Here is a 19,584-nt window from a genome sequence, read left to right as displayed (position 1 = left end):
TCCCCTCCAGAAAACAAAGCAAATGGAAACTCAAAACAATTCTCAGACTCAAATGCCTTATCACCACTTTTGGGTTTCATCCACTGCATCTCGATTTAATGGTCTTTGCAATAAACATGGCAGTGGTATTCTTCCAGGAGGTTTTGTTTTATGACTTTTTTTCTCTCTTTAAACTTGCCAACCAGCCTGGTAGTTTACATCGCAGTATTAGATCAGTTTGCTTCAGTGGTGGGTTTCACATTTTGTTACCACCTGTTCATTGTGGGCATGCCCATCCGCACATGTGCCTGGCCTTCCACACATGTGCTTTGCTCGGACGTGTGCCTTCCGTGCATGCACCCGGCCTCAAAAATGTGCCTAAATAAGATGGCATAGAGCCAGGGCAGGTGTGTGGCCCCACCCATGATTTCTGCTACTGGTTCGGGTGAATATGCTACCGGTTCGGGTGAATCAGTCCAAACTGGCTGACTATCACCTTTGCTTATAGTTTTAAAGATAAATCAAAGCCAGATAGCTGCTGCCACTTAGTAGGGCTATAAGGAAAGCTAACATTTCAATGTTATATGTTATTCATTTATATCCTGATTTTTGTACATGATAATATAAAAATTAGGGACAGTTTATATTAAAAATTACATAAATCTTTTCACATTTTTTAAACAGAACGCCAACAGTTTTGCAATTGCAATTCCTCTTCCTTTTAGGAATTGCTAGAGCAGATTTTAGCTTGTTACTTTCTAAGCTCTGCTGTTAAAGTTATTCAAGAATGTTTCGCCAACCCCATAATCTGTTCCACTGAACACTTTTGTTGCTAAATATAAACATAAAAAAACTGTTTTCTTAAACTGGGGTCATAATAACTTCTCCAAAGAAGAGAGTTCATTCAAAACATTAATTTGCTTCTTGGGGAAGCATATAAGCAGAGTGCTCTTTTAACTGAGTGAAATGCACAGCTGGTGGAGTATCAAATGTGTTGAAACCTTTTTCGAAAACCCTGATAACTTTTTATTTCTTGCTGTCATTTTGAAAGCTTTGATGCCTTATCTAAAACTAAGCTGTATTCTCAAGACAGCTTAAAGTGCCAGATAAATTCAACATATTAACCAACAGGTGTAATAGAGCTGTCTGTCCTTTTTTTCCCACCTATCAAATATCTGAAATCAGGTACAGTCATTCAATGGTTAAAAAAGGTTTCCTAACCTGTATTACTAAGAGAACTTCAATTTCTGACATTATTAGCCATGATCATGCTGATTAGCGAATTGTGAGAGTTGAAATCTATGTAGACTGGGTTACCATGTTGAATACATAACTTGGCACATATCTGACTATATCTGACTTCAGGTTGAAGTCATGAATCTTTTACCTGTACTCTATAATGTAACACCTAATATTTCTCTCTGTTGAAGGACATCTTGTTCCTCTCAGCCCGATATTCCAACTTTAGACAGATGAATTGCAGTCTTATTCTGACATTCTGAAAAAAATTGATAAGCAGCCTATCGATCCCTTTATCCTGATCATTAATAAAACTGGGATTAATTCAAGATTGAAAACAGGTGGATGTCAGCCTTACCAGCTATATCATACGAGAAACATGACCAAATGAATTACCCTGTTTTCCCCAAAATAAGACCTCCCTGGATAATAAGCCCAATTGGGCTTTTGAGCGCATGTGCTAAAACAAGCCCCCCCCCCCCCAAAAAAAATAAGCCTTCCCCAAAAAGTATTTAAATGCATGCAGAGCTGTTCCCTACCATTTCCTCTGGTTGCTTGTTGCACAAACAACATGAGGAGGAGGCAGGGCCGGAGTAGGGAAAAGGGAGAGGGGAACATGCCCCATGCACCTTACATGCCCTTACCTAATGGCTGCTCCCACAACCCCAACCACTGTATTCTACTGGCCACTGCAAAAAGAGTGGCAGGTCCAGTGCGCGCAAAATAGCAGCAGCCATGAGGTGGCCACACTTGCCACCTCCTGCACCTTAAAAATAATAAGACCTCCCTAAAAATAAGACCAAGGGGTCAAAAGAAAATAAGACCCTGTCTTGTTTTCATAGCGAACACGGTAAATCTACTATGTTAACAAAATCTTGCAAGTCTGAAAGTACAAAGCTCTCACTGTCTCCTTTACTTCCCAAGAAACTAGGGAGAGTCTCTTGTGAAGCTCTTGTTCTGACTACTGTTCAGCTGAAAACTGTGACTTCTCTTACATGGTCATCCCTAGGTAGCATCTCTTTCTCACATACCATTACAATCTCTCAAAGGAGTAGCATCTCCTTTGGAGATCATCCTTGATCTCCGCAATAATGCACCTTCTTCTAGGAAATTTAAATTTGTTCAAGTGTACTTGAGCTTGATCTTCCAAGATGTGTACAGTAAAGGCAAGAAATCCTCGAAAGTAACCCATCTGGGTGAAGAAAAGACTATTCCGTTCTGCATTTAGAAGGATTACTAAATAAAGAGAGAGAGAAAAAAACCCCGTTGATTTTTAAACCTTATTCAGAATATTATGCAAATAAATAAAAGTGCATATCAACAGAGCACATTAAATGAATCATACAAACATTAGCACTAATAAAAAACGTTCATCGCAAATCTAAACATTATTTCTCTGTCATCTTAAAAGAGGGCTGATCAGAGAGCTACTTTAGCTTTGTACAGTTAAAGAGAATTTCTTATCAGCCTACATATCTCCACTTAGTCACTGTGAAGTCAAAAGGTTGTCAGCTCAACAAAGTTTCCTTTCCTCAAACAAAGGAAAATTACAGCAACAATGATCTTTATCCCCATTACCTCCATTGTTCAAGAGGCACAAAAGAGAAGGCTTTTAGAAATATTTCTGTTTCTTGACTCAAAGATGAAGCTATTTTTGCTTCTGTAACCTTAAGTGATTAAAACGCATATATATATATATATATATATATATATATATATATATATATATATATATATATATATATATATATATATATATATATATATATATATCTTTGTGCTGATAAATAAATAAAGGGAGACTAGTATAGATCTATTTCAAGCTATTTAGCTCTCATCAGCAAGCCATACCCTTACTGGGATTCGAACCTGTGCTGTATTGCATCTTAGGCAAATGTCTTAGCCATTAAGCCACAGGTCTCCTCCTTATCAGCTGAGGCCAGGGAAGAAGGTATATATATACCTTAATGGCTAAGATCTAAGATATATATATATATATATATATATATATATATATATATATATATATATATATATATATATATATATATATATATATATATATATATATATATATATATATATATATATATATATATATATATATATATATCTATCTTAGATCTTAGGTTCGATTCCCAAACTTGGGTATGGCTAGCTGATGAGAGCTAAATAGCTTGAAATAGATCTATACTAGTCTCCCTTTATTTATTTATCAGCATAAATATAGCATATCTATATCTATATCTATATCTATATCTATATCTATATCTATATCTATATCTATATTTATATCTATATCTATATCTATATGTGTGTGTGTGTGTGTGTGTGTGTGTGTTAAAAATTGCATCTATATTGTATTGTTCTCATTACAGCAGTTTAGTGACTAATGGCCAAAAAAAGAACAGGTAGTCTTCAACTTATGACCACAACTGAGTTCAAAATTTTATGTTACTGAGTGAGAAATTTGAAATCACTGCAGTTGTTAAGTTAGCAAACTGGTTGGGAATGTGAATCTGGATTCCCCATTCACTTTGCTTGTCAGAAGGCCGCAAAAGGTGATCACATGATCCCGGGACATTGCAACAGAGGTGGGTTCCTACCATTTTGGACCAGTTTGGCTGATTAGGTAGTAACTCGGCCAGACACACGCCCGGACCATTTCTGTTGGCAGCGTTATAGGTGCTGCCATCTTGGTTTTTTACTTCTGCGCATGTGCAGAAGCAACTTTTTTACTTCTGCGCATGCGTGCATGCCCGAAGCACGTCCCTGAGCGAACCAGCAGTTAAAAGAAGCATTGCAACCATCATAAATATGAACCAGTTGCCAATCACAGGATTATGGAGATGTTGCAATGGTCATAAGTGTGAAAAATGAGCTTAAGTCACTTTTTTCCAATGCCGTTATAACTTTGAAAGGTCGCTGAATGAACTATTATAAATCGAGGATTACCTGCATTCCCTGAAATTAGGGATTATGGAGGGTGAAAACATCTTTTTTCTCCCTCACTCCCAGTCACCCCAACTGCAACTGGATGCCAGCTGAAGATTGCAGCATTGAGGCCAATTTTCCAGCTGGTCACCAGCTTTTTTCCTCGGCAGGAAATTCTATTTATAATTGATTCATGCAGATAAGGTTTTATCTATAAGGCTGCCTTTAAAAGCCATTGAAAAAAAATTGTCCAAAATGCAGTAAGTTACTTCTTATCCAATGCTTGTCTCTATGAATATAATACCACCAATCTTGTGGGTCTTCTACTAATTACCACTGGAGTTCCAGGTACAATTCAAAGCTAAAAATTAATTAATAAAGTAATCTATACATTGGTTTCGTTCATAGGTACCTGCTGTATCACATATTCCAACCAGATATTTGAGGAGGACCTTCCTGTAGAACAGTGGTGGGTTTCAAAAATTGTTCGAACCTACTCTGTGGGTGTGGCCTCCTTTGTGGGAGTGGCTTGCCACCCATGTGACCGGATGGGAGTGGCTTGCCGCCCATGTGACTGGATATGAAGATGCCAACGACACTTGTCAGAACCACCTTAAATTACCTCACACACAGCACTGGCATGCATAAGAATATGATGGAAACTTGTTTTTTAAAAGGCATCTTTGGTTTGCGTTAAAACAACTTCAACACATGCAATGTTCTGATTGCACCACAACCGCAGTAGTCATCCTTACCTTTAACAGAGGGACTGAGTTTTATAAATATGAGCATGATAGTGTAGAATAATCATATCCAAGGACCAGTGATGGGTTTCAAAAATTTTTGGAACCTCTTCTGTAGGTGTCGTCTTCTTTCTGGGTCCACTGGTGGAACCTGTTCTAACCGATTTGGTAGATTTGATGAACCGGTTCTACCAAATAGGTGCGAACTGGTAGGAACCCACCTCTGCTGTAGAAGCAGGATACCCCAAGTTTATGAGGTGTAGAGGACTAAGAGCAGAAAATGCTGCTTTCTCTTATTCTCTGTAACAAACTCTCTAATGAGACTAGATTGGGGGATTCAATAACAGTTTTCTAGAAATTTAACTGGTATGAGAAATGTCTTCAGGAAGGTTCTTGTTAGGTAAGGCTTGATATGTTTGTTTGTATGTACTATATATCCACGTCTTCTATCGGCAATCTGTGTTAACAGATTCTATTTTAATAGATTGCCAGTAGATGACAAGTAGCACTGATGATGTTACCTAGTTTGGTAATGAAACATCTGCAAAAAAACCCACCAAGCTCAGAGAGCAACAAAGACCCTACAGTTTCATAGCTTACTCACATCTTCATTTAAAATCACTTCTTAAAAGCTTGGCAGACAATTAGGCTATGCAAATGTTTTCCCCTGAATGTATTTCACTGGAGGAACTGGGTGCGTTGTTTTATCTGTGGATTAATCAACAAAAAATAAAGAGTCTCCCCACTCCTGATTTCTTCTTCTTCTTTTTTTCTGTAACATGAAGAAAATAAACAGGGTGACATAATGTCTTATTCCAAACAAACTTTCTTCATTGTTGTTCAACATATTCAAAATGGGTCTATTCATCTACTGTATCTGTTGTGGCCCAGCAGAAGCCATTGGAGCTGCCACCAGACTCTGACAGCAAGGGGCCCTATGAGTCAGCTCTGGAAGATGTGGAGGACCCTGGACAGGGTTCAGACTCTGAGCAGGGATCAGAGAAGCTGGTTGGCCACCAGGAGGCGCCTGAGGCACGAAGCAGGGGTGAAAGTCAAAGGGAGTGTGCTCCTGATTTCAGGCCTTGGAGCAATAGGGAGGAGACAAGGGAGTTGGTTCTGGATGCCCGGCAACGACGGGCAAATTGACGTAGAGAACAACTACACAGATACAAAAGATAAGTGGACCCAGGTGGTTGTAATTAGCCTCCTCTCAAGATAGTATTTAAGGAGACACTCTGGGAGGAGTCTAGTTGCAGAATTCAACTTAATTATCAATGCTGGAGAAGCTGTTATCGGTATCTGTCAGAGTCTGGGTTGCTGCCAAGGTTCTTTATCTGTTCGTTGTGTTTGGGCTTTCAGCCACCAAGATTTATGTTTCCTGCTAATAAAGTGTTGTGGCATTCCAGCTAAGCTTGTCTCGGCATTCGTTACTGGATGGAGGAGGGGGTCAGAACATGTATCTATGTGTTTGTAGAGATTCTCAATCATCCAGGTTATGGTTGTCCCAAAGATGCTTTTTCAGGAGGCAACTGGACTGTCTTGTTTTTTATTTTGAAGATATTTCGCTTCTCATCCAAGAAGCTTCTTCATCTCTGACAGGATAGTGGGGAATGGAAGAATTTATATTCTTTGCAGGTAGCTGGTCATTTGCATCCTTTCAGAGGATCATTGAAGTACTTGGAGGTTTGTCTGTGTCCTAAGGGTCACCTGAGTGGTGCTCCTGGTTCCTGTAGTCTGCCATTTTTCCTCTGGAAATCCATTCCTACTCCCACACCATTCCAAGGGTGTTCAACCCAAATTGAATAGCTAAAAGTCTGGAATATAAATCCTTCCATTCCTCAATATCTTGTCAGAGCCGAAGAAGCTTCTTGGATGAGATGTGAAACATCTTCAAAAAGAAAAAAAACAAGAAAGTCCAGTTGCCTCCTGGGACAACCATGATCTGGATGACTGAGAATCTCTTTAGTTTTTTAGCTATACAATTTAAGATGAACACCCTTTGAATGGTGTGGGAGTAGGAATGGATTTCCAGAGGAAACAAATGCAGACTACAGGACCAGAAGCACCACTCAGGTGACTTTGAGGACAAAGATAAAGTGCTCCAAGGGCTTCAGCAACCATCTAAAAGAATGCAAACGACCAGCTGTCTGCAAGGAGTATAAATCCTTCCATTCCCCACTATCCTCTCAGAGCTGAAGGAACTTATTGAATGAAAAGGGAAATGTCTTAAAAACAAGAACAAGAAACTCCAGTTGCCTCCTGAAAAAGCACCTTTGGGACATTATCTATGCACATACTACACAGGACATTTATCTTGTAAAACATGAGGGAGAAAACATTGGACAATTGTCCCGCAATCAACTTCCACATAAATATGAACAAATACTGTACGTTAATTTTAATTTTCTCCCAACTTCAGTGAAAAGCAAACATTCTTCCCATCTCATTAATGAAAAAAAAATGTGTGAGTGTAGATAAGTGTTGATCAAAAGGTAGCAAAACAAAGTTCTTACCAATCTACACTAGCCAGATTCAAGAGAAAAACTTACTCTAGCATTTGAAAAACTTACATTACCTGACATGTTTAGCTGTTTAACATCAAGCTCTCAGTAAAGGAAAGGGGTCATCAGTTATATCATCTACTGTTGAGATGCCCAAGATTCAAAACCAGATTTTTTAAGAGTTTAAAAATATTTAAATTAAGAGTTCATTTTTAATGTTAAAGTTTCAAATTATTTCAAGTTTATTTATGGTATTGGCTGGATATTTCGTTCAACTACATTCTTCATACTCATGAATAATGCATAGAATATTTTCACAGCTTGAATCACATTGAAGTTAGCATTGCCCTCTGAAACTAGGGTACTGGGAAAAGATGTTGAGTTTCATTCCCTGGGAATTGCAAGGGATGTAGTTTCATTGGTCTATTAAGCACATTGATGATGATGTTTGTCCATCAGATTCGAAGAGGACCTTGACATCTAACAAGTTGTGGGCTGTCCATTATGTCTCTGCAGGTGGCTGGTAAGGCTTATACGGGCACAAAATGTTCTGCTGTATGTCGGGCAAATGTGTGGGAACCATTGTTGCAGCATTTGTTGCTCTGGCTTTGCAGAGTGCTGCCTTCTCTTGTGCTATGGTTGTTCTTCTGTCCTCAGATGTCTGGCAGCCTTGGTGGATCAGTGTGCGCCATGTTGCTCGATCATATGCCAGAATTTCCCAGGAGGAGGTGTCAATATCCAGGGACTTGAAGGAGTGTGAAGTAACCATCCTCTGCTACCAAATGTGATGTTCCCGTGGTTCGCCTCATGAGGCCAATGTGGAGAAAAGACACGGACACGAGCTCTTCTCGGGATGAGGTGACCCAGATTGGACTCTGGTAGCCCCTTTTATTGAGATAGGACAAAGGCAGGAGGAGCAATCAGCAATCAGCATGTGATTTAAGACAGCCTGTCAAACTACAATTGCTAATCTACTGCTCAGGGAAGTTCTGTCTATATATGGTCAAATCCTGGGCATCATTGGTAAGGCACATCTAGAGTGAACATCAGGATGTTATGTTATGCACTATCAGGATGTTATGGAGCACTATCAGGATGTTATGTTATGTAGGAGTTTGTTTTTTCCTATGTGGTTCAGTGTGGCCGCACATGCCCCGTTATGCATTGGGCCATGGGTGACCGCTACGCCTACACAAGGAGTTATATTACAAAAAAGGAGGCTTTCAACGTATCTTTGTATCGCTTCCTTTGTCCTCCGTGTGATCACTTTCCTTGAGACAGTTTACCATAGAGGACCTGCTGAATTTCATCCCTGAATTTTATCAGGATAATGTAATAAAATGTTATAATATAAATTTAATTCAAATTTAATATGCCTTATGTTGAAAAGATGTAATAATAGCTGGGGTTAATGGATGTTTAATAATTATAACAATTTGTATACATGTATATTACATTGATGATACTAATAATGGGAAAAAACATGGAATTGGAAACTATTAGAGAATGTTATCAATGCTAAAATGATTGAATGACTTAGAATAGGAGGAAGCATAATAACAATGTATACAAAGATATCTTGATTGTTAATATGCGGATTTTGGTAAAATTCAAGTGAGGACCACGCAAAGGACACAAAAAGACTTTGTAACCAATCAACACACTGTGTGTAATTGAAGAGGCTTTTGTGTTGTATGTGTTGTGTGTTTGTGTTTGTGTTTGTCTGAAAATAAAAATTTTATTTTAAAAAAAATATCCAGGGACTTGAAGGAGGCTTTCAATGTGTCTTTGTATCGCTTCCTTTGTTCCCCGTGTGATCACTTTCCTTGAAACAGCTTACCATAGAGGACCTGCTGAATTTCATCCCTGTGCGATGGTCTGGCATCCTTGCAACATGGCCTTCCCAGCGTGTCTGGGCTTTCATCAGCAGGGTGTGAACTGATGGCAGATCTGCTCTGGAGAGGACTTCTGTGTCCGGCACCTTGTCCTGCCACAAGATCCCCAGAATTCTACGGACGCAGGTCATGTGGAAGTGGTTAAGCACATACCACTGAAGAAGTTGTGCCAAACAAGGCCTACTTTCATTTCAGCAGTAACAATGCCCATGTCTTGAACTGTAACCTGAAGTCATGATCAGATTTTCAGCTTAATTCTCAAAATTCTGGAAATGAGAAGATCCTTTCTACAAGGCCAAGTGTTATCTCTGAAGCTCTTACATGTGAAATGGAGATAGTCCATTGCTGGGATCCCATCAGAATTAAGAATCACCACATAGACTAAATACCATTATGTTAGAAGGCAGAAGAGTTTGAGGTTTTGTGTGGTGCAATGTTTCCCTTAGTCTGAATAACTTTGCTTTCTGTAGTTACTGAGGAAATAAATATAGCAATAAAACACTCATTTATAACCTTCTGTCAGCTCTTATGTTAGGAGGTAATTAGCACACTGGAACATTACTGTGTAACACAGAAGTTTTAGTGTAAACACTACTATTTCCATAATTGAGGGTTAATTTAAACATATGTTTTTGTTCCAGTAGGATAAGGAATTTTATGCTGTGGCTTATCTCTAAAAGACAACGGTATCCAGAATACAGTACAAAAACACAGTTTGCCTCTGATTCTCTGAGTCGAAGGTGAACAAATGGGAAAACTTGTGATTGCATCTTTTTTGCTGAATCTCCCCCAATGTTGGTCTATTTTAGACTAGACGTCAGCAACCTTAAACACTCAAAGAGCCATTTAGGCCTGTTTCCCACAGGAAAGAAAACACCGGGAGCCACAAAACCTTTCCTGTGCCTCACTATTTCCTAAGTTGCCCCAAAAATAGCATATGTAGTTGAATTAAATTTTCTGTTTTCTTCTGAAACTTTTCTTTTCTTGGATTTATTCATGGTTGGCCTGTTGGGGGTTGAAAAGCTCAATAAATCACATGCCATAGAGTGTCGCACCTTGGCGGTTGTGATGCATATTTTGAGTGTCAGGGAGCTGCAGCAGAGGGATGAAAGAGCCACATGCAGCTCCAGAGCCACCAGTTGCTGATGCCTGCCTTAGACAGTATAAGCTTGTCTATTCAAATGGAACATGGTGAGCTTGGCATCAAGATGTTGGTTGGGAAAACTGAGTTTCATATGATCTTTGTAACCTAAACTATGGCCTTTGAACTCATGGGCTTCATCAGTCCCATGAGCTTCTTTGAATTAGCCTTCCAAACATAGAACCACTCTATAAGAAAAGCTTAGAATGAATATTGATGCATTGCATAATGATTATGGATTTTTCTTAATCTACAAGACTTTTGGCTTCCAACTGCAAATTCTCTTATCAATTACCAAAAAAACAACAGACAATGAAGGACTTTTTGTTTGAATAATTGGGTTAATTTCGATCGTACCTGCTTAATTTTATATTTAAGAAATGTTAACTGTAGCCATGAAATAAAGAGACTTCTTTAGGAGAAAGACTATGACAAATTGAATGGATATTATGGAGAAGTTACAGTGACAACAAACCTATGGGTGTAAAAATTGGAGCCTCAGAAAGGCTGAATGAATAAAAATGATGCCTTTGAATTGTGGAGGTGGGATAACACTCTGAGAATATTTTAGATCAATAAGAAGAGCAAATCATTTAATGCTAGATTTTATATTCTATCTATCTATCTATCTATCTATCTATCTATCTATCTATCTATCTATCTATCTATCTATCTATCTATCCATCCATCCATCCATCCATCCATCCATCCATCCATCCATCCATCCATCCATCCATCTATCATCTATCTATCTATCTATCTATCTATCTATCTATCTATCTATCTATCTATCTATCTATCTATCTATCAATTTTGATGTTTTCCATTATTATACCTATGGAAATTCAAACATTTTAGACAAGCGTATAATTGGACTATAATTTCCTGGTGCTTCTCTTTTGGTAGGTCATTTTGAATCAAATAAGTTTTGCCAGTTGTAAACTACAGATATTTTATCTACCTATTGAGTCCTTCCCAAGGACCCAGAATTGGCAGTGTTAAAGATACCATTGCAGGAGGTAAGCTGTTCCAAGTAAAGCTACCTTTTGCAAATGACTGGTGGTGATTTGGTCAATGCCGAGGGTGTTCAGATGGTGCTCAGATGTTTTGGAACTGCACCCGAGGTGACTATGACTATTGGTATTGTCTTGCAAGAGCTCACTAGACAGTCCACTGTTTGCAGAGGTATTATTAAGATTTGGGGGGGGGGGGATGGTTAAAGAGGGGGGGGAGCTCCTGTTACTTGTGCCAGCTCCTGCCCACCTTTGCAGTTCAAAAGCATGCGAATGTAAATGTGGCCACATGACCACGCAAATGTCTTTGGGCAATGCTGGCTTCAGTGGTGGAATCCTGCCAGTTTAACAACTGGTTCGGTGATCGCGTGCTTTGTGCTCCGCGTGCCCCCATGCAGGACATGTGCTCTGCACGCATGCACAGTTTTAACAAAATTTACCTTCTACCTTACTTCTGGAGAGTGAGACAGCTGTGGTGCAGAAATCCACTCTGGTACAAAAATCAGCTGACAGGATATAGGTAAGTGAAGTTCAGGAGTGGGGGGTGGGCAAACTGGTTTGCTCCTCAGCTGATCATCAGAGCTACCAGTTTCCTCGAACCAGTCCGAACCGGCTGCATCCCACCCCTGGCTGGCTTTTTCAGCTAAGAAATGGAGATGAGCAATGCCCCCTAGAGTCAGGGGACACTGGAACATTTACCTTTGTTATGGTTCATTGCATAGTTAGTCAGATGTTTACCAGGATTTGGCATTTTTATCCACCTATCAAGACTACCTGGGGTAGGTAGATATTGTTGTTATGCTATTAAAGATATCATCAAGGAATGTAAGATACTATTGGGTTTCATATAAAATCTCCCCCAAAGTATTCCTTCAATGTACAAGGGGAATTTTCGGTATGCCCTCCGTGTAATAAAAAGAGAACTGCTCTGTTAGCAAATAACCAGCTGATATTTTTTTTCAGAAGGAAGAACTATATACAAATAAATAAACAAATGTGTAATCTTACTCTACTGGGATCGAGGAGCTCAGAGATTTAACAAAATACCCTCTAGCTTAGTTCCTGATATTAGAAACACCTTGTTTCTTTATCCTTTCCATTAAAACTCCTAGCTGTATTTCAACATTATGTACTTCAGCTTAAACATTTTAAGTAACTATCACTTTGGCTTAGAAATTCTGGGAGCTGAAGTCCACAAATTTGGATGTTACCAGATAGAAAGAGTAGCTTCATCATCTGACAGCTGGTATTTATTTGTTTGAGGGATATATGTTGAATGTTGAATGTTGATTTTATTTATATGCCGCCCTTTTCCCCTGAAGGGGACTCAACCAGGGAAGGGGGGGATACAGACAAAATTAAAAACGACACAAAACAATACATAGTTTAAAACACACAGCAGTCATACCATTCGAGACGGGGGCCACGGTTCTTTAGCCCCAGGCCTGTCAGAACAGCCAGGTTTTAAGGGCTTTGCGGAAGGCCTGGAGGGTGGTGAGGGTTTGAATCTCCACCGGGAGTTCGTTTCAGAGGGTCGGAGCAGCCACAGAGAAGGCTCTCCTCCGGGTAGTCGCCAGTCGACACTGGCCGGCGGATGGAATTCGGAGGAGACCTAATCTGTGGGATCTAATTGGTTGAGTGGAGGTATAGTGAAGTCTAGCTCAAACAAAGCGACTCTAGGTTCTATATAACAACAACAACAACAACAACAACCAATGTTGTTAGCTGCAAAGTCATGTCCAACCCATCGCGACCCCATGGACAACGTTCCTCCAGGCCTTCCTGTCCTCTGGAGTTGATTTAACCTCACACCTACTGCTTCAGTGACTCCATCCAGCTGCCTCATTCTCTATTGCCCCATTCTTGTAGGCTCTTCTCCAGTGAGTCCTTTGTTCTCATTAGTTGGCCAAAGTATTTGAGTTTCATCTTCAGGTTCTGGCCTTCTAAAGAGCAGTCAGAATTGATGTCCTTTATGATTGACTGGTTTAGGATTGACTGGTTTGCAGTCCAAGGGAGCACCATGGTTCAAAGGCCCCCAATTCTTTGGCGCTCAGCCTTTCTTATAGTCCAACCTTCACAGCCATACATTGCAACTGGGAAAACCATAGCCTTGACTATACGCACTTTTGTTGGTGGGGTGATATCTCTGCTTTTTAATATGCTGCCTAGATTTGCCATAGCTTTTCTCCCCAGGAGCAAGCCTCTTCTAATTTCTTGGCTGCAGGTCCCATCTGTGGTGATCTTGGAGCCCAGGAAAACAAAATCTGTCACTATTTCCATTTCTTCCCCATCTATTTACCAGGAATTGAGTGTGCCAGATGCCATGGTCTTAGTTTTTCTTAATGTTGATTTCAAGCCAATTTTTGCACTCTCCTTCTTCACCCTCATCAAGAGGCAACAACAAACAATAGACACCCCCCCAAGTACACATATACTATTAAAAACCCAAAAACTGAACATGATAATTAAACTACCAAAAGGGTTAGTGTCTCAAATAGATACAAATGGCTGAGCAAAATGGACTTACTTCTTCCTCTTTTGTTTGAACTATATGTGAATTCTCCACTTGGGATTTGACATTCTATGTCAAGTCTGCTGCATACATAGGATGAAAAATATAAAATTCTGCACTGGGCTATAAAAGAAGAGATGTAGTGTTCTCCAATTTTAAAAGACTACTTATTTGTACTCCCTATTTAAATGATAAGAGTTCAAGGAATACAGAAGACTGGAGAATCAAGGTTCCTCGCTAAACTGGCCTTCTGGTAGCTAATAGGCACGTCTACCTTTTCAATTGTAAAGCAAGATTTACAGTACAGTCGACGAAGCGCAAATGAGTGTTCTTTTCAAAGTATCTTTAGCTTTGTGCTTTGTAATAGGTGAAACCATTCAATAAAAGAATGGCTGTTCCAGATCTCCTCCCCCAGAAGTCCATTGGGTTTATACTGTGTAATCCACCTCTTAATCTGTTGCAGTTCCTAAATCAGAGGTGCGAAATTTGATTTCATTGAGGGCCGCATCAGGGTCATGTTTGACCTTGGGAGGGGGGCAGGATTGGCATGGCCAGAGTGGGTGTGGTTCAGTGGTGGGTTTCAATTTTTTTAGAACCTCTTCTGTAGGTGTGGTCTGCTTTGTGGGAGTGGCTTGCTGGCCATGTGACTGGGTGGGAGTGGCTTGCCGGCCATGTGACTGGGTGGGCATGGCCAACTTGTAAATTGTGGTAAAACTCACTTAACAAAATGTTGGCTCAGAAACTCTGGCATTTGAAGTCTTAAAGCTGTCAAGTTACAAGACCCTTGCACCCCTAACCCTTTAGAAAAAACCCCCAGGGGTGTTCAAACTTAACAGCTTTAAGACTTATGGACTTCAACTCCCAGAATTCCTCCTCCAGTCATGTTGGCTCAGGAACTCTGGCATTGAAACATGCAAGTCTTAAAGCTGTCAAGTTACAAGACCCTTGCACCCATAACCCTTTAGAAAAAAAACCCCAGAGGTGTTCTAACTTGACAGCTTTAAGACTTGTGGACTTCAACTCCCAGAATTCCTCCTCTCGCTCTTCATCTTGATGATGTGCAGATGGGCGGAGGGAGGGAGCTGGAGCTGGTTCTAAACGGCACTGTAGATTTGTGGAACCTCTTCTATAGAAGAGGTTAGAACTGGCAGGAATCCACCCCTGGTATGGTTAGCTCGATGTCACTCATGTTGGGAGCTCCTATGGTGGCCCGAGTGCTCTGCCAGCGAAAATGGGCTCCTGAGCTCTGTTTTCAGTTGTGATTGCCTCCCGCAAAGGGGCTGCCTGAGTCCCTTCCGAGTTCCATTTTCACTGGCAGAGGCACTGCAGCAGAGCTAGAATTCAGCAGAAATTGGAGAACCAGTAGCAGAAATTTTGGGTAGTTCAGAGAACTGGTAAATACCATCTCTCACTGGCTCCACCCCCATCTATTCTCGGCCTCCTGAGTCCCACCTGATCGGGAGGAAATGGAGATTTTGCAGTAACCTTCCCCTGGAGTAGGGAGGGAGTGGAGATTTTACAGTGTTCCTCCCTTGCCACGCCCACCAAGCCACACCCACCAAGCCATGCCACGTCCACCAAGCCACACCCACAGAACCGGTAGTGAAATTTTTGAATCCCACCACTGTACTGCAGACTGGTCCTTTGCTGTTTCCAAGGCAACCCCGCGGGCCAGATCTAAGCACTCCATGGGCTGGATCCGCCCCCCGGGGCCTTCAGTTTGACATGCCAGTGCTAGATAGTTACTGCAGCAGTCAATAGACTAATTAAAGCGGGGGCGTAATAGATAAGGCACTCCTTGGAAGGTAACCTTTGTAAAGGGAATACATGCTGTTTCCATGAATAAAAGCTAAAAATAGAAAACAAAAGAGTTTCTGTAAAGCAATGCCCTAGTGTTAAAGTGATTAATTGTTTCGGTTGTTTCTTCCCACTATGGGAGATAAATAAATCTCACAAGGGATAAACAAACTCAAGCTCTACTTAAACAAAAACAAAAACAAAACCCTAAAACAATGTGGCATAGAAGACCTAACTTATCCAAATATATGCAGTGCTCTTGGCAAGCCACAAGAGGGTGGTGGCCTGCTGTAATTAGTTATCTTAAGAGAGACCTGGCCTTGAAGTTATATATTAGCTCCCAAGAAATTAACAAAGAAAGGAGTAAATTTTTGAACACTCTCTGAAATTACACCGAATAACCTACTTATGCAGAGAAACAGTAATAAAGCTTCTGACTCTCGCTGCAAAAAGAAAAAGAAAAGAGAAAAGTTAACCCAACATCGGAACAGTTACCTATTTCTTGGGGGTAATCTGAATTGCAAAACAAACCCTTCTGTTTCTTTGCCTCCCTTGGCTTTTAAAAATAATTTTAGCAATTTATCAGTACTGTAATGCAGATGGTAGACTCCTTTCGGTCTCCCCACCTTCTTTCCCCAGCTCAAGCACAGAAACTGCTTTCTCTGTGACCCTGGAGTTCTGACTTCCCACATTAAAAAGAGCAAAGCTACCCATCTACCCACAAAAGTAAAAGTTCGGGAAATCTTCTGAGCTTATCTATTAAAGCCCATGCCTGAGGGGAAAAAAACTGGGTATTTGAACTCAGATTCTCTCTGTCAATTAGACTGGCAGGGACTCTAGTACTGTCAATGTTGGCGGACAACAATACTCATGCATTTTGCCGCTACTAATAACAGAACAATTTTGAACTGAGCTTCTCAAAGAAGTCCTTCAGTTATTATTGCAAAGGAAGGTAGACCAGAGAAAAGCCACAGTGGTTAGAATGCAGTACTGCAGGCTACTTCTGCTGACTGCCAACTGCCTGCAATTTTGCAATTCAGATCTCACCAGGCTCAAGGTTGGCTCTGCCTTCCATCCTTCCGAAGTGGATAAAATAAGGACACAGATAGTTGGGGGTAATATGCTGACTCTGTAAACCGCTTAGAGAGAGAGCTGTAAAGCACTGTGAAGCGGTATATACCATATTTTTTTGGAGTATAAGACACCCCTTTTTCCCTCAAAAAAGAGGGTGAAAATCTGGGTGCATCTTATACAGCATTTTTTGCCTCCTGAAACTCTGCCCCGTCCAACAAAATGGCCATGCATAGCTTTTTTTTTGGCCATTTTTTTGCTCATTTTTGCCTCCCCTCCAGCCCCCAGGAGCACTCTACAAGCCTCCTAAAGACTATGCATGTCCTTTTTTTGATGAAAAATGGGGCAGTTTTTGGAGAAGTTTGCAGAGTGAAAAAACTTTTTATTTTAATTTGCCTCTTCAAAATCTTCGTTGGTCTTATACTCCGGTGCATCTTATACTCAAAAAAATATGGTAAGTCTTAGTGCTATTGCTATCTCAGTTGTTGTAAAACAGTCATTAAACAAGACATCACATGACCACTTTGCTTAACAACTGCAATGACGTCTCTCCCACTTGCTTCATTAAGCAACTGCATGAGTTGCAGAGTGGAAGGGAGAGACCCAACATATCTAGGTGGCCTGGACTCTTTTCCCAACCCACCATACCTAGATCAACTTTTTTGCATTGTTTTGCAGCTGCTGGCTACCAAGACCACCTGCTCGTTCCTGCAAACAGGTCCTATTCTTGTGATAATTCAGAAGGCTCCTTCTCCAAAACATGCCGTTTGAAGAAGGACATTTCTGGACAATCAGAAGAATGATGGTGTTCACTAGAATTTTTACTAGATTTGAAGTCTGTTCTTCCAGTAAGCCAAGAAATTCTTCTCCAGAGAGGAATTTCCTTGACTTGCTGGAGGAACAGATCTTCAAATCTGGTGAAAATTTTACCTAACATTACCATTCTGGAAGGTATCAGAAAGATGGAATTTGCTGGCATTTCCCCCTCCCCAAATCTTAGTAAAAGCCAGCCTTATGAATATTTTTGACAGATTTGAGGTTCATTCTTCGAAAGAACATTGATTTTCTGGGGAAGCCAGTTCAGGAGACTGAAAAATGGCAATCATTTGTTTGAGGGCAAAATGCAAACTATTGCCAAGCACTCAAAATACAGTCACATGATCCATTTACAATGTCTGGGTATGTGTAAAACGACGAGCAGTAAGGCAAGGGCTAATTGTATTATCCTAGTTCAATTTTATTTCTACATCTCCTTCTTCTGTAAGAGACATGAAGGAGGGGGAAATTAACTTTTGGCAGCCTTGATGCCTCAGTATTATATTGAAGAAAGGTCGCAATGGTAATAGCACTTAGATCTATAGGCCACTTTACAGTTCTCTCTAAGTGGTTTACAGAGTCGGTATATTGCCCCCAGCAATTTGGTTCCTCCTTTTACCCACCTCGGAAGTGGGGAAGGCTGAGTCAACCTTCAGCCTGGCGGGATTTGAACTGCCAAATTGGCAGGAGCCAGCAGGCAGGAGAAGTAGCCTGCAGTACTGCACTCTGACTATGCGCCACCAAGGCTCATTTGAACCCAGTGCTAGAAAAAAATTTATTGCTGGTAAAATAGAAGCAAAACCTATTTTCAATAGTTCCATATCTTTTCACTGGAGGTGGAATGACAACAAATCCATCAAACCTAAAAGCAGAGAACCTATCCATCATTAACCCTGAGCAGTCAAAAATTGTTATTGATGTTGCCTAAATTTGACAGAACTGCCACTAAGACCAATCTTTGATTCCCAGAAATGGGCTATTATTAGACTTTTAATATGTCTTGTTTTCCTTTTTTTTCATCATAACTGTTTCTGCTTGGAGTCCTTAAGTTTTCTTTAAGCATTTAGATATCATAAAAGGAAACCTGTTCTAATGCTCCAAGTCTTTGTCTCCATTTTTGATGGCCACAACTGAAAATGTCTATTTTCCAATATAATCATCAACGGTGAAGCAACTATTTAGATTGTAACATTAAAATAACGATGAGGTTTTATACATAATGCCTTGGAGATTAGTCAAATGGCATATCCTTTCACTTCTGAATTAAACATACTGAAAATGGAAAGAGTGTGTATCTATACATAACATACACAATTCTATAATATACATAATTCTTTAGAGGAATTATTGTGTCATCTGCACCTCTATAACTGTCTGGTTATAGACAACTGTTTGCAACCCAACAAGACAGACACAGACTTCAGGGGATAATTAGAACTGCAGAAAAAACAATTACTACCAACCTGCCTTCCATTGAGGACCTGTACATTGCACGAGCCACAAAGTGGCCTGTGAAACTATTTACAAACCCCTTGCATCCTGGACATAAATTGTTTCAACTCCTACCCTCAAAACGACGCTATAGAGCACTGCACACCAAGACAACTAGACACAAGAACAGTTTTTTTCCCAAATGCCATCGCTCTGCTAAACAAATAATTCCCTCACCACTGTCAAACCATTCATTAAGGCTGCATTACTATTACTCTTAGTCTTCTCATCGTTCCCATTACCCATCTCCTCCCACTTATGACAGCAGGACTGTAACTTTGTTGATTGTATCCTTACGATTTATATTGATATTGTTTCCTGATTGCTTATTTGTACTCTATAACTATCATTAAGTGTTGTACCTTATGATTCTTGATGAATGTATCTTGTCTTTTTAGGTACACTGAGAGCCTATGCATCAAAGACAAATTCCTTGTGTGTCCAATCACCCT

This window comes from Thamnophis elegans, chromosome 9 (genome assembly GCF_009769535.1).
Source record: "Thamnophis elegans isolate rThaEle1 chromosome 9, rThaEle1.pri, whole genome shotgun sequence".
Classification (NCBI taxonomy): Eukaryota; Metazoa; Chordata; class Lepidosauria; order Squamata; family Colubridae; genus Thamnophis; species Thamnophis elegans.
Note: the sequence above shows the minus strand (reverse complement) of the source record.